The sequence below is a fragment of the Xenopus tropicalis genome, chromosome 8 (genome assembly GCF_000004195.4).
Source record: "Xenopus tropicalis strain Nigerian chromosome 8, UCB_Xtro_10.0, whole genome shotgun sequence".
NCBI classification, from domain to species: Eukaryota; Metazoa; Chordata; class Amphibia; order Anura; family Pipidae; genus Xenopus; species Xenopus tropicalis.
Window position 1 is genome coordinate 77,177,139 of NC_030684.2, and position 14,728 is coordinate 77,191,866.

Genomic DNA, 14,728 nt, shown 5'->3' on the forward strand with positions numbered 1-14,728 from the left:
TGTTTAACCCACAGCCCTGTCAGCATTAGAGACAACCCAGGAGCTGAAATATCCATCAATGGATTGTCATACCTCCCAACTGTCCCGATTTTCACGGGACAGTTCCGGATTCTTACTGAAAAGTCCCTCATTTCCCTTTGATCTCCTGCACTGAAGCTAAAAAACATACAAATTTGATTAAAATAGCTTTTGGCAGAGAGTCCAGAAATCTTAAGGAGCATCACCTGCACTTAGAAACATTGTTTCTCACTTTTAATTAAATAAGTGGGCTTTTGGCAGAGAGCCCAGAAAGGTAAAAAGTCCCCCTGCACTGAGATACAATTGTAACTTATAAGCTAAACAGGTCTCCTAATAAGCTTAACCTGCCCAATTTAGTCAAATGGGAGTGGTATTTAGGGGGTGGTTGCAAAAAAATGGGCGTGGTCAAAAATTGCCGTGCTGCATTTATTTTTGTCCTTCTTTCCCTTTTCAAAATGTTGGGAGGTATGGATTGTGTATGCTTTTGGGTATACTAAGCAAAAGGGACTTAGGACTTGTGAGGATTTACAATGAAGTAACAAATATGTGTCTTTTTAGCATATGCAGCTCTATGATGAGACTGAACTATAACTCCCATCATACACTGACAGCTTTAGGCATCTGAATTCATTACACAAAATTTCAACTATGGATAGTAGTTTGGCTTGGTGGAAAATGCTGAGCGTTCAAGTTCAGTTGGGTAGAACAGAAAGGGAACGGGTGCTTCTAATGACACATACCACTACTGCTATGAAAATTCTGCATATCAAATGTTGGAGGAAACACATCCTGTTGTATGAGAATCTGCACAATGTTATCTATGGAAGAGGAGGCCACAGGAAACTGATAGCTCAGCCGGGGGCTCACTGTGGGGACTTCAACAAACTGGTGCCCAGCATGTATTTCTGCCTTTCATTTTGTACAGACATGGACCATCATGATCACATGACCTGTTTTTTCATTTGTTGTGTTAATACAGTCTATTTCTAAATATCTGCCTGTTCTCTCATTAAACACTGGGATTTTTTCCGTGATATTTTTATTTTAAGCACTGAACTCCTCATTCATTATTTTATTACATTATTTATGTTACAAAAAAGGAACTGTGCAGCTCCTACAATATTCTGTCCTCGCTCTGTAATATTTAGCACCTCCTGCAGCAATATGAGCTTTATGTTAGTGTTTGAAACCACATTTCTACAGCAATATGTCATGTCAATAACTACAATTATGGACATAAAGCTCTCTTAGAAGAATAAATTATGAACATAAATTGGCTAGACATTTAAAAAAAAAATTCAGTGAATAAGGATGATATATTTTGAGTGCCAGGCTCATTTTAGTATGTAGCTCATGGGGTTCAGTAACAAAAATTGCGATGGGAAGAGCACAAAGAGAGAACAAACCTGCACATGGAGGCAGGAGTCCATTTTAAATAGGCAGAATGTATAGAAGAGGCTGAGTGCAGTGAATACAAAAGAAGCACCATAAGGGCTATGTGGGTAATAGGCTGGATGAAATCAGTCTGGGGGGGTTGTTAATTGATAAACAATGGATGGTGGGAATGGCAATGAAATCAGTCTGGGGGGTTTGTTAAATGATAAACAATAGGTGGTGGGAATGGCAATGAAATCAGTCTGGGTTGTTTGTTAATTGAGAAACAATGGGCAGTGGAGCCAGTTAGGGGGTTTGTCTGGAAACAATGAACTGCTATAGAAGAGGACTTAAAAGTAGCACACAGAGAGGAATCATAACTAACCTGTGATCTTTCTCCCACCCTCCCTCCCAAGTATAGGATTACCAAGTTACTACAAGCATCAAAAACTGATCTGCGAAGGAAAGGCGTCAATGCGGGCCCCATATGGTGTTTGGCAGGCACTGGGACTGTGTGGGGGCAACCACTGGGAATCCACCTGGCACAGATTTTGCTTTCTGGCTTTGGGGATAAACCAAGCAAAGCCCATTTTAATGGAGGGGCAACCACTGAGGCGCTCACTGGCACTGGTTTTGTTTTCTGGGTCAAGAAATATGCCTACAGGAGAAGCCCAAGTTTGTTTTCGGAGGGGCAACCACTGAGGCGCTCACTGGCACTGGTTTTGCTTCTTGGTCAGGGAGTATCCCTACAGGAGCATGCCTACTATGACAACTGGTGGTGGGCCTGGACCACATGGACCATGTGGGTTCTGTACTAGCAACATGCTATAGATTGGATTATATTATGAATAAGGTTCTGATGTTTCCTTTCATGCTCAGTTAAGACCTGCTGGTTGCCACCAGAAACCCATTAAGCAAACACTAAAAATAGGTTTGCAGGGCTCCAGCAATGAATGGGCTGATGGCTGACCTAGTAGCCACAGTATAAGGTAGGTGGGTTTCAGGGGAGGGGCAATCCTGCTCTGATTTTGTGCTTGCAGTAAATAAAATATATTGCTTTATTCCTGTGCATCCTTACTCTGCCTAGGTCACCAGCGGCTTGACATGCTTCCATCCCTCTGATATTATGACTGCCCAGTAAAACTGAGATCTTGAACAATTGTTTTATACAAGGCAAGATGCATGCAAGATGAAGTAATCTATCCAGTGGATCTGTCAGTATTTTCCTTGCAGGCCATTTACTGGATGGGGGCACAATCATAACAGTCAGAATTAAGTCTATTTGTCTTTATCTCAGAGCTCATTCTCTGAAATGGAAATCTGCCAACCTTCTAACCTCATCAGTCATAGTAATTATCACCCAGGCAGTCTTCCATGGATTTTCCTTTGGGGTTTTCTGAGACCACATTTTACATACTGAATGTTCCTGACATCCTTGTCTTACCAGCAAAGATGTCCAACCCCTATCATTATTTGCACTAAATCCTGTGTGGTGTGGGCTGTACCAAAACATGCCAACCTGCCAAGTATAAGTTTGTTATCAACAGTCCTGATCCTGGGGTTAATTTGTATCACCCTGCTGCTTCCGAGGGATGTCGTCTTCACTATCCAGAGAAATGGGGGGAGCAGGGAACTTAAAATAATATGTTTTGTAATTTGAAACACATTTATGGGCCTCATCAAAAGTTTTTTCATCCAAACCCCCCTTTTCATATGTATCCTTCAACCCCTGTATACAACAACAAAAAGCAACAACTCTATTACCTGAAGTTTTTTGAAAAAAAAACATGTTTTCCCATGACTGTATTCCTTTAAACTATTTTACCTATATATTTTGAACATGCTTAACATTAAGCCCTCTAAGGTCCTGGGCCCCACCACTCACAGGTTCTGTGGAAGTACGCTAGGCGTTTTCTGCAGCACACGAAAACTGAGCGGAATCCTGGGTAAAGAGGCAAGGGTATAAATTTTGCTGTGAGTATTTTCTCTTTCTGCCCCTTTTTTTATTTTTGGCCCTTGATGAAGACTCTTTGTTGGGTTGAAATGGGCTTTATTTTCTATTATTTTGTAATTAATACATTTTTTCTTTTGTATTTACTTTCTTTGAGTGTGCAGATACTTTTTTTGCTTTTGTGATTATTTTTGGAGTTGCTGAATGGGTTTTCTCCAGTTTTCTGCACTGTTTTTGATTAGGTGTGCACTCTGACATTTTGCAATACTCTTTATAGTTACGTGATTAAAAAACCACAGGGTACTGTGGGTTGTGATTAAATGTTTTGCACATAGCACTTGAGTAGATGAGCCCTCTGGTGTGCAAGGACTCCTGCTTCTTTTGTAATTCTCTAGAGATTCCACTAGAGGTCAGAAGTGTGCAAGGTTACAGAATGTGATTTCTATTAAACAGTTATAAAACATTAAATGGATTCACAGCACTGTATAGTTTTACAATATAGAGAAGTACACATAAGGAAGGCAAGCATTATAATAAATAAAATAGATAAATATATATAGATATGAAGAGATTGAGTGCTACATGGTAAGACACATAAGAAAGGAGGATCAAGTGTATCTGGTTTTCAGAGTGTGGGAAGAAATTCACCCAAACACAGGGAGAACACACAAATTCTTTGCAGATGGTAGTGAAGCTGGAATTGAACTCAGCGCTGCAAGGTAAAAGTGCTACCCACTGAACCACTGTTCTGCTCATAATTATGGGGAGTTTCTAACAGATTTGCTTTTTGTCCATAACACTTTTTCACCTGATGAAATCAGTGGTCAAATCACCCTGCGTGCCATTGGCATTACTGTATCCCTGGCTCATCCTAAACAGGGACATGCGACAGGCCTCGGCACATTGTTCTGTTTGTGGTCAAACACAAGTTATGTTTTTACATACTGGTGCAAAAACATGCACTGTGGGAAAGGACCAAGGAAAGACACTTATTTTTCTTGGAACTGCCTTTTTTTAAAAAAAATTCTGAGACAGAATGAAAAACCTTATAGTGTGACTGTGGTCACACTGCGTGCCCCCTGCTTCTCCATCTATACAGACTTATGGGTGTTAAAGGCCGCTAATAAAGGATTTATTGCCAGCCTTTGTCACATTCCAGTAAAACCAGTATAACCAGTGGAAATTCCTCACATAGCAGCATCTGAATGCTATTAGACTGTATAAACAGCCCCGATCTGTCCTGTTGTACTCAGATTCTGAGACTAGGCAAACAGGCCGACACAACAAACAAATTATACATGTATTATCTGGTATTTTTAAATGCTGCAACATGTGCAGTACTATACAACACACACAGAACATATACAACAACATATACAACAAAGAGGCTATATCTGGTCAGAGTTTGTAAGCTAAAAGAAAAAATTTAGATTGAGCTGGGTTCAACAAATAAATGCACTGGTCACTACTGGGTTTATAGGAGATGCACCACACGGACATAACTGGGTACTGGATGACTTATCGTTCAAAACTCACTTGAACTAGTGGACATTATTTCAAGAGAAATGGTGAAATGTATCATAGCAAAAGATGAGGCTGAAAACCCTTGTATATATGCTGAAAATCCAAGCAGTAAACATTCGCTGAATTTACAGGCCCGGATTTGTGGCGAGGCCACAAAGGCCCGGGCCTAGGGCGGCACATACACAGGGGCGGCATGCCGCCCCGCCGCAAGCAAATTTTAACATTTTGCTCCCATACGGAGCAATGGGGACATCTTCCCACTGCTCCATATGGGAGGTCTACGTTTGGCGCATGCGCCACAAAGGCCCGGGCCTAGGGCGGCACATACACAGGGGCGGCATGCCGCCCCGCCGCAAGCAAATTTTAACATTTTGCTCCCATACGGAGCAATGGGGACATCTCCCCACTGCTCCATATGGGAGGTCTACGTTTGGCGCATGCGCAAGTTAGGCGCATGCGCATTCGCGGCGGCGGCGCCGAATGGGGGCAGCCTTGGGGCGCCCCAAGTAGAAATCCGGCCCTGTGAATTCAAGAAAACCTGGGGTTGGCAGAAGAAAAGAATGGAACTAGGATATTAATGAGCTAAATTGTGCAATCTGCCAAATGCCATTCACTTTAGCCACAATGCAAAATAATCTCATCATGAAAAAAGTTTAGCTATTTTTAAATTTTAAATTGTTATTCCTTATTTCGCTTGCCTTTAATTTACAGTCAAGGCAGATGTGCAACATGCCGGCATGTAAAGGCCCCCAGAGTGAGTAAATCCCAGGGATGATAGCACAGCTGAACAGTAAAGCGATCTGTTTCTTTTTAAACTTCACTTAATATGGCTATATGGCATAATGAATCCAATGCTTTGGTTTGCCTTGTGAAACAAAGTGAGGATTTTGTAGTATAAACAGAAGGATAAATCTCAGGGGCCAAGAGGTGATACCATTTAGGGATATATAATGGGTGGCACAGTGGTGTGGTGGTTAGCAATGCTGCCCTGGGTTATTATCATTGTTATCCTTTATTTATATAGCGCCAACACATTTACACAGAGCTTTAGGGAGATTATATATTATTCCCATGAGTCCCTGCCCTAGGGCAGCTTACAGTCATAGGGTCCCTACTTTTAAATTCATACACACTATGAACAATTCACTTAAGAGATAAATAACCTGCCTTTATGTTAGTGGAGTGTGGGATGAAACTTTAGTACCCAGAGGAAACCCACACAGACGCAGGAAGGACATACAAGCTCTTTGCAGAAAGTGGGTTTGTTTCTGATCTGGGTATAGTCTATGTCCATGTCTGGATGTTCCAGTTCCCTCTCATACTATAGAAAACCCTTACAGGCCAGTTAACTGGTTCATTATGATACTGGCCTTAGGGCGCATGGAAAAAGTAAACTGAGACTGTAAGCTTCACTGTGACAGATAATTATGAACATTGTCACCAAATCGCTGCATGACATGTCAGGGCTGTGAAAATAAAGGATGGTAAGATGTCACTTAGGCAGTGTTAATCATAATACCTGTACTAACAATAGAATGTAGGTAATGGCAGTAGCTCACTTTCTAGTGATTACACAGTGTTTTGCATCACTAATCTGCATTCCCTGTTGTATTATATATGCAGCAACCAATAGCTTTGGAAAGAAAACATTAAAAAAACTTAAACAGTTAAAAAAAAATCCATTCTTTGTGGTGTAGTATTTGAAAACACACCAGGTTTTGTGAAGGTGAACTGCCCCTTCAGGCCTGGACTGAGATTTAAATTAAGCCCAGAGGTCCAAACAGCCCCCACAGGCCCTAAATAGTGACTGTCTATGGCGTCTTACAGCAGCCCCTTTGGCATTTGTCAGAATCCACAGATTGCCAGTCTGGGTCTGTGATCCTTTTAGGTACCTTAGTGGCTGAAAATACAGTATGTGATTGGTCTGAATGTTTATAATTTCCCATACAGAAAGCAGTTTAGTGTGTAGCCTAAATCTGAACTGAGCCCAAGCACATGCACAATTTACAGTTTTACTAGCATAGGCCGGCAATATATACAGGCTAAATATACCACTCACTGAAAGAACTCACTGTAATTTAAAAGAGTAGGTGTACTGTTTTTATTGTCAACCACTCAAGGTCAGTATTTTCCACCCATCCAACAATGCCTTTTGCTTTCATACAGCACTGGAACCCCAGAAAGGATCACTGCCCACAACTTGCCTGTTTCTTTGCCACACCCCTTTAATACCAGCCAGATATTATATCCACAGTCTGCACAGCTAATTAAAGGGGTTGTTCACCTTTGAGTTAGCTTTTAATATGATGTAGACAGTGCTATTCTGAGACAATTTGCAATTGGTCTTAATTTTTTACTATTGGTAGTTTTTTATCCAGTTTTGAATTTCAGCAGTTATGTGGTTATTCGGGTCCACTTTACCTTAGTAACCAGGGAGTAGTTTGAGAGGGTGACTGATATAGGAATAGAAAAGAGGCTAAATAGAAAGATAAGTAATAAAAATTAACAATAACAATAAAATTGTAGCCTCACAGAGCAATATGTTTTTGGCAGCCGGGGTTAGTGACAACCGTTTGACAGCTGGAAAGAAGCAGAAGAAAAAGGCGAATAATTAAAAAATTATTTAGGGAACTGGTAAATTGTACCTTTTCTAACTCTGTGGTCCCCTAGTATTCGGAAAGCTATGAAGGGTCCTTAATGTAATGGGAAGTAAGTCCCTTGTTCCTGGGTCATAGCATGACCCTTTGTGCAGTTCCACAGTTTGGCCATTAGGTGACACTGTGATATAAAAGGCTGAGCAGCCATGAGGCTGGAGGCCATTTTGTGAAGCTCTCTGCCTGAGCAAGCAGGCAGAGAGATACTGGTAGGTTTAGAAAGAATAGGCAGCTCCTGTTATAGATCACATTAGGTGTGATAGGCAGGCAGGGTTATTTAGTGAGCAGCATTTTGGCTCCAACCAGTAATTGTAGAGGGATTATTATCCCAGGTATAACACTGCCCAGAGTAGGGTTAACAGTGTACAGACCTAGGGTTAGATAGTGATCACCCAGGTTCCACTGGAAGCATATACCTGAAAGCTGGGAGTTAACCCATTGTGCCCTGCAACTAAAGAGTTATTGTGACCATTCGTTGTAAGTACTGCCTATTCTATGAGATGCTACTACCTACCTATTCTGTGCTGTAATTACTCCTAAGTGGCTGTGTAAATAAACAGTTCATGGTTTCAAGGTAGAAATACAACACATACAGGATACAGTCTCATGCGGGATAAAATACGGTGTAGCTTCTGGTAATAGAAGGGCTAATTTACTATAAGCTTACAATTATAAATGGAGACCAATTGAAAAGCTGCTTAGAATTGGCCATTCTATAACAAATTAAAAGTTAACTTAAAGGTGAACAACCCCTTTAAATGGTTCTAATCAGAGGCTCCATACTACTAAGTTAACAGGTGGGCTGAAATATTAGTTCAATGGCTGCCTGGATCTCCTGGATGGTGCGCCCTGCCAAAATGAAGAAATGGTCCCAAATGAAATTAAAATCTCCACGCACACATGGTCACACCCACAATCCACCCAGCCATGCCTATAATGACAAAACTTTGTCCATGATCCAGACCTGTGACCTGTGAATTGAACTTTTCTATCTCTTGGGGCTAGTATGGCCAAGACTCTTGCGTTGAGCACTCTGTCCTCAGTTCTGCACCACCTCTAGAACATTCATTTGCCCTTCTTTTTGGGGCCTGTCTATAAAGAAATATTTAAATGACCTTACTTATACTAAAATAGCAGGAACTGAAGGCCACAACAACCACAGGCATACATAATAATTTTATGCAGTTGCCGTTAGCAACATGGAGTGATATTTGCCAAATAAATAATTCCCCTAGGTATATAATGTATTTTCTATAACTTTGATATATTTCAGCTATTCATAAAACATGTAATTTAGGTTAAATTATTCAGCCTTAAGACTCTAGGAATTAATTTGTTAGGTACTATAATTTGGTAATTTGTTTATTTTGGTAATTAAAATATATATACAGACATAACGGCTTTATTTTCTGAGATTTGGAAATGGACACCCTACTTGGGGCCCCCCTCTGCCACCGGCCCCTGACTTGGGTACTCCCTGTACCCCTCCCCTCATGGAGTCCTTGTTTTTGATACTGGTCTCTCATAGCTCTCTCACTGGGCTGATTTACAAGTATTACTAGTTACTTACCTGATTCACTATCAGTATTTGACCTAATCCATGGAATTTACTATACTTCCAACCACCAAGGGAATAGTTGACAGTCCCTGTTCTGGGATATAATGTACTTTATTTTAGTGCCAGGCCAAACGAATCAGGTGCCCAAGGCAAATCATCCACCCTCGATAGCCACTCTCTCCCCTGCATTAGATGATGAGCGGAGGGATGACATTATGACCCCCTGCTTGTTACCATCAGGCAGCAATAACCTGAGCTCTTAGCCGGCTGCCCCCAAAGGTATACTTGGGAATGCAGGCACCCCTACCATTACGCCTTAGGCACGTGCTTCTTCTGCCTACCCCTAATTCTGTACAAGCCTTACATACCTTCTAACTGTCACTCATTTTCCTTTGACCTCCTGCACAGAATGCTTAAAAAGATACAATAGGGTTGATTCACTAAAGGTCGATAAGCGGTATTGCATGCTTTTTTGCGTTGAAGTGTCCTTTTAGTGAATCGTGCGTTGACACGAAAAATAAGATGCGATAAAATTTTTTAATGCATGCTATAAATAGCGTTCGTTTTAACGTACCTTAGTGAATCAACCCTAATGCTTTTCAAATTTAATTAAATAGGTAGCTTTTGGCAGAGAGCCAAAGCAGCACCTGCACTTACAATTACAACAATTGTAACTAAGCTAAACAGGTCTCCTAGCTGAACTGAGACTTGCAGCTTAAATGCCAATTTCTCTTTTTTTTTTTTTTAGCAAAACTGTAATAACATATAAAGCAAGACCCCCAAACCCCCAGAAATGTGTTCAAACTTTAAATAACCTGTCAACTTTTGTAAAATGGGGGTGGTATTTAGGGGGTGTGGTTGCAAAAATGGGGGTGTGGTCAAAAAAAGTGCACAATTTCTTTTTGTCCCTCTTTACATTTTTTTGGGGAGGAATGCTTATTATATAGCCCCAACTTATTTCATAGCAATATTTGACCCTGTGAGGATTAGAATCCACTGACCTTTTGACACACATATTGTGGTCAATTTTAGTTTTAGAATTATTATTATCCTTTATTTATATATTTATAAAGTGTGGAAGGAAACTGGACTACCCAGAGGAAACGCACAGACATGGGGAGAAAATACAAACGCCTTGCAGATAGCTCCCTGGCTGGAAATGAATATAGCTACTAAATACCAGCATTGCATCGCCATGGTAAGAAGCAAACGTCTGCTTTTAGCAACATCTTTGTTCACTGATATATGAATGTTTGTCTCATTGGTTATTTTCTCATTCTTCTTCACCCTTACTACCACCAGCAAAATGTAGTTATTTGTGATTGCTTGATGTGCTAAGCCTAACCTTTAGAGTGGCAACTGGATTTAATCCAGATAAAGCCTGTCTGTATAATTACTAACACACGGGTGGCTTCCCTCCAGAGCAGTGCAGCACAAGTCTTAAAACGCAGATGACACCGGTAAACATCAGACTACACAGTATGTAAATCTTTTTCAGTAGGGCTCCCGTGCTGCTTATGGTAATATTTATATTAAGTGGTCAGAAACATCTGTGTATCCAGGGAAACAAACTGGTAAATAATTACAAAAGTCCATAACAAAAGCCTTGCTCTTGTTCAAAAAGAACTTTGGTGGCAATCCTTGCTCTGTCTATGTTCTGCCTGATGAGTAATTCCAGTCCTTTAATCACATGATCGATTATACAGAATCCAGAAAGTTATCCAGAAAGCTTTAAAATACAGCAATGCTAATTTAGAAAAATAATTTCTAATTTTTAACTGATTTGCTTTAATAATAATAAATTGACTGTACTTAATGATAACTAAGCCACGTTGATATAAAAACTTACGAGTATCTTAATACTTATTTATTGGGAAAATTATTGTTCGGTTTCACATGGCTGAAAAATGAACAGACAGTCGAGATCCCAACAGCTCTTAGAACCACCAAACTGTTCAGGTCAAAACTGAACAGGTGGCAACCCTAGTTATCACCAATATAACTAAATGTAAATATATAGTAAACAATGCTTTACCTGCCCAGGAATGATTGGGTCATCTTCCTTAAGGGGCCATGTATAAAAAGTTGGAGGAGGTACCCTGGTAAGATCTTATTTAGGGGAGCTAGACTATGCCTTTTAATTGTACAATTATATTTGAGACAGATTATGCTTTTAAAATTGCACAGTTATAAAAATTGCAATATTTTTCAGGGGTTCTTGAAAAATAAATGCTGTCTAATTTAAAATAGGTCTGTAATATCTTGTTAGCCATGTCTGGTCAAACATGTAAGGGGCAGTCCCTGTTCTCTAAAGAAGTCAGAGCGTTCAAAGGTTTGCCTGCAGGTGATGCAATTATTCAGTGAGGAAAAGAAAAAGAAGAAAAAAAAAAAGGAAAATACAAAAATACTATATATAAATATATATATGATTTGTGTAATTGTTTCTCATGTGTTTCTCAGGATGATCGCTGCTGTGTTGCTACATTTGGACAGCTCAAGTAATAACTTTCTTTTGTTACTTCTGGAAAAAGACATGACAGGAACAACCCAGTGCAAAGCACACATGTACTGAGCACTTACACAAATAAAGTACTTGATCTACTTCTAGTCTATGGTGCCAAATATTTCTTTCTAAGACAAACATATCTGGATGGCATTGCACACCCTACTTCTCATACCCTCTGCAATAAGGAATCGTTCCCTGCTAATGACTTTGGATATTTTGTATGGTCCTGGACCAGAAACCTTTCTCTAATGCATTCTCCCTTATATGGCCAGCTAAAGGCACTACACGCCCCCTCTGGAGATTTCTTCCCTTGCTCCTTGCAGTTTTCAAAGTCATTGTGGTTTCTGGGAAGGAAATCTAAACAAAGTGTAGCTTCTGTTTATGTTCTCATACTTGTAGTGAATGTTAGTCCAATACCACTGGCATAGGTATGATGCTTAGGATATTTGTCTGTCTGTTTGTCTGTCTGTCTATGAATGGTTTGTCTTTCCCTTTAGCTATAGGTTGATCTGCCTGCGTGTTTTTGTTTACCTACGATTGAAATTCTATTAAACAGAAATCTATGGAGAAAATAGTCAATTTGATTATTTTGATTATTCTGGTCCAAGCACTAAATCCCTCTCAGAACAATGTCTCTGTTATATTGGTTTGCACAAAGAGGGATTGACAAGAGAGGAGGGTGCACACCATTGCTTGGATCTGTACGGCCCCTGGAGATGTGTGTGACAGGAACAAGCTATGAACAAATAGTGTCAGTCTTAGGAGAGCACTACCCGAAGGCTCAAGTGATGGATGCTAATAGAAAGTCAAGTATTCCATCTCCTGCACTGCCCATCCAAACAAACACAAAAGTATTATCTGGAGAGTGTTGTGCTTCAGTCCTATGCAGAGGTTCGTGCACATTCACTGGGGTGGGAACATAAACACCTAGTGGAAGAGCACTTCTGTTGTTTAAAAATGATTTGGTCCTAATTTGAAAAGGCTGTATGTGTTTCATATCATTCTTAGCACAAATTGCTGCAGTATGTTTCTGCTATAAGACAAATATATAGTTTGGGAACAACTGACCTATTCTGAGATCCTTATTAATAAAATTGCTTTGACTCCTAATGCTAGCAGTCCCAGAGAAACCTTCTCTCATACACCCAGTCATCAGTAAAAACATATGGCTAACACCATACATTTCAAGGATACACAAAGACTTCCTTTAACAATTCCCACAATGAAGTTCAAAATCATACTTCTAAAAAGAACAGAACATATAAGGGGAAACATTTCTCAAGTGCTCTTAATTTCCTAGTTCAAACCAGACAAGACCAACACCATAAAGGGCTGGATATGTTATGACCCTCTCTAACGCGGATACTTTCCAATTTAAAGGAATCTCAATTAGAGGCTGAGCTACCGAAAAGCAGCAGCCAATAAAGTCCCTTACCCCTTATAATAAAAGCAGCTGGGTGATCAAAAACAAAACAAAAATCATACAAGGTAACTTCGGAAAACTGAAGCAACACGTATGCCATCCCACCAGCGGTGTACATTCTTTCCGGTGGGATAGCATTTCGGGGAGATTAGTTGTCCACATTAGGGAATATTTGTGTATTCACAAATGTACAGCACTGTGTATAGATAAAGATAAACCTACATATAGGTAGCTAATAGGTGGCAACTTCATTTGAAATGCTTGTTCTGGCAAGAATCTGTGACATGCAGACAAATTGTTATAGCCACCTAGCAGGGGTGTTTTGGCCCCTAGTGCCGCCCTGAGGCAGCCTAGGGGATGCAAGGGGGCTAGAGCAGAGAGCTCTAGAGGAGCTGGAAATTTCGATGTAAAAATCGGAATTTAGGCTGTTTAAGTTACCAGATGCGGCTTTTTGCTGCCCCTGGTAACTGCAGGCAAGTTTTCCAGCTCACCTCATTGCAGCAGCAGCAGCAGCACCCCTGCACCTAGCTGGGGGTATTCCTGCCATGAGGCAAATTGAGAGTTGAGGGGAAAAAGCTGCTGAAATATAATTTTTTAAACCAAAAATTCAGCTTTGCTAGAGAGTGCAGTTGTGCTCTCTGCACTAGTTATGCAAGTCCTCCTCACCCCTGTTGGAGTGCAAAAAAGGTAATCTCAGGGTGAGGGCAGTGGCACTGCGAAGGCAGCCTCTGGACAGCATAATTTGTGAGTATCTAGAACCCATTATCATAATAGATGCATATGTTAGCTACTAAAGTTTATTCTCTTTATGGGTAACCCCCGTAGTTTGTGGCCTTACATGGAGGTTTAGAGCTTCAGCAAGGTCTCCAAAATCTCAGTGATTACAATTAGTTCAAACTCTTCCCCTGTCCACCCAATTTCTCTGCTCATCTGTCAAGGTCCACATTTGGTTATGATGTTTTTGACCCACTATCATCTAAATATAGATCATGCGTGCATGCTGTATTTTGGCTACATATAGAGATCATCTGTTTTTTTTTTTTACCAGGCAGGGCCCTGAAGATTCATCGAGTACTTGGACTGAAGGTTACCCACTATAGTATTTACATGGTAAAGGGTGAAATCTGGCCCTGCTTGAGAGAGGAGTTTTTCTGCAATGTTGGGGTTTCTTGCTCTTTAAACAACATGATGACAAATCTTGCCTTATGTGTCAGATGAATTATTACATTTGGAAGTGGCTCCTGTTTGGTGGGGAGGAACTTCTTTTGTCCTGGGGTGAAGAGGCAATGCTTACTTCCTAATGTTTGGCTGATGTAAAGAATTTTTTAAGAAGAATGATGTATTTGGTATAAAGTTTTGAATATAAAACTATTGCTTCTGTGATATGTTTAAAAAAAAAAAGCCTCGGTGCAACATAAAAACATAAATAGAATAGCTTTATAGACAAAGGGTGACATAACTAAAATAGCCACCCCTAGTGAACTGAAGTTTCTTCAAATGCACCAGCCTGGATTTTCTCTATTGTGCATGCATAAGTATGGTGCAAAGTAGGTAAATGGTAGTTTGGTGCTCTGTTAAATATTTTAATAAAAGAAGCACTGGACTGGGGAAAGAACTTGCAGGTTTAACCCTTATCATATCTCTCATGGAATGCAGATTTCCTCGTGCTTTAATGGCAATTTTTGATGGCACTAGCCTATATATCACCATCTCTCACACT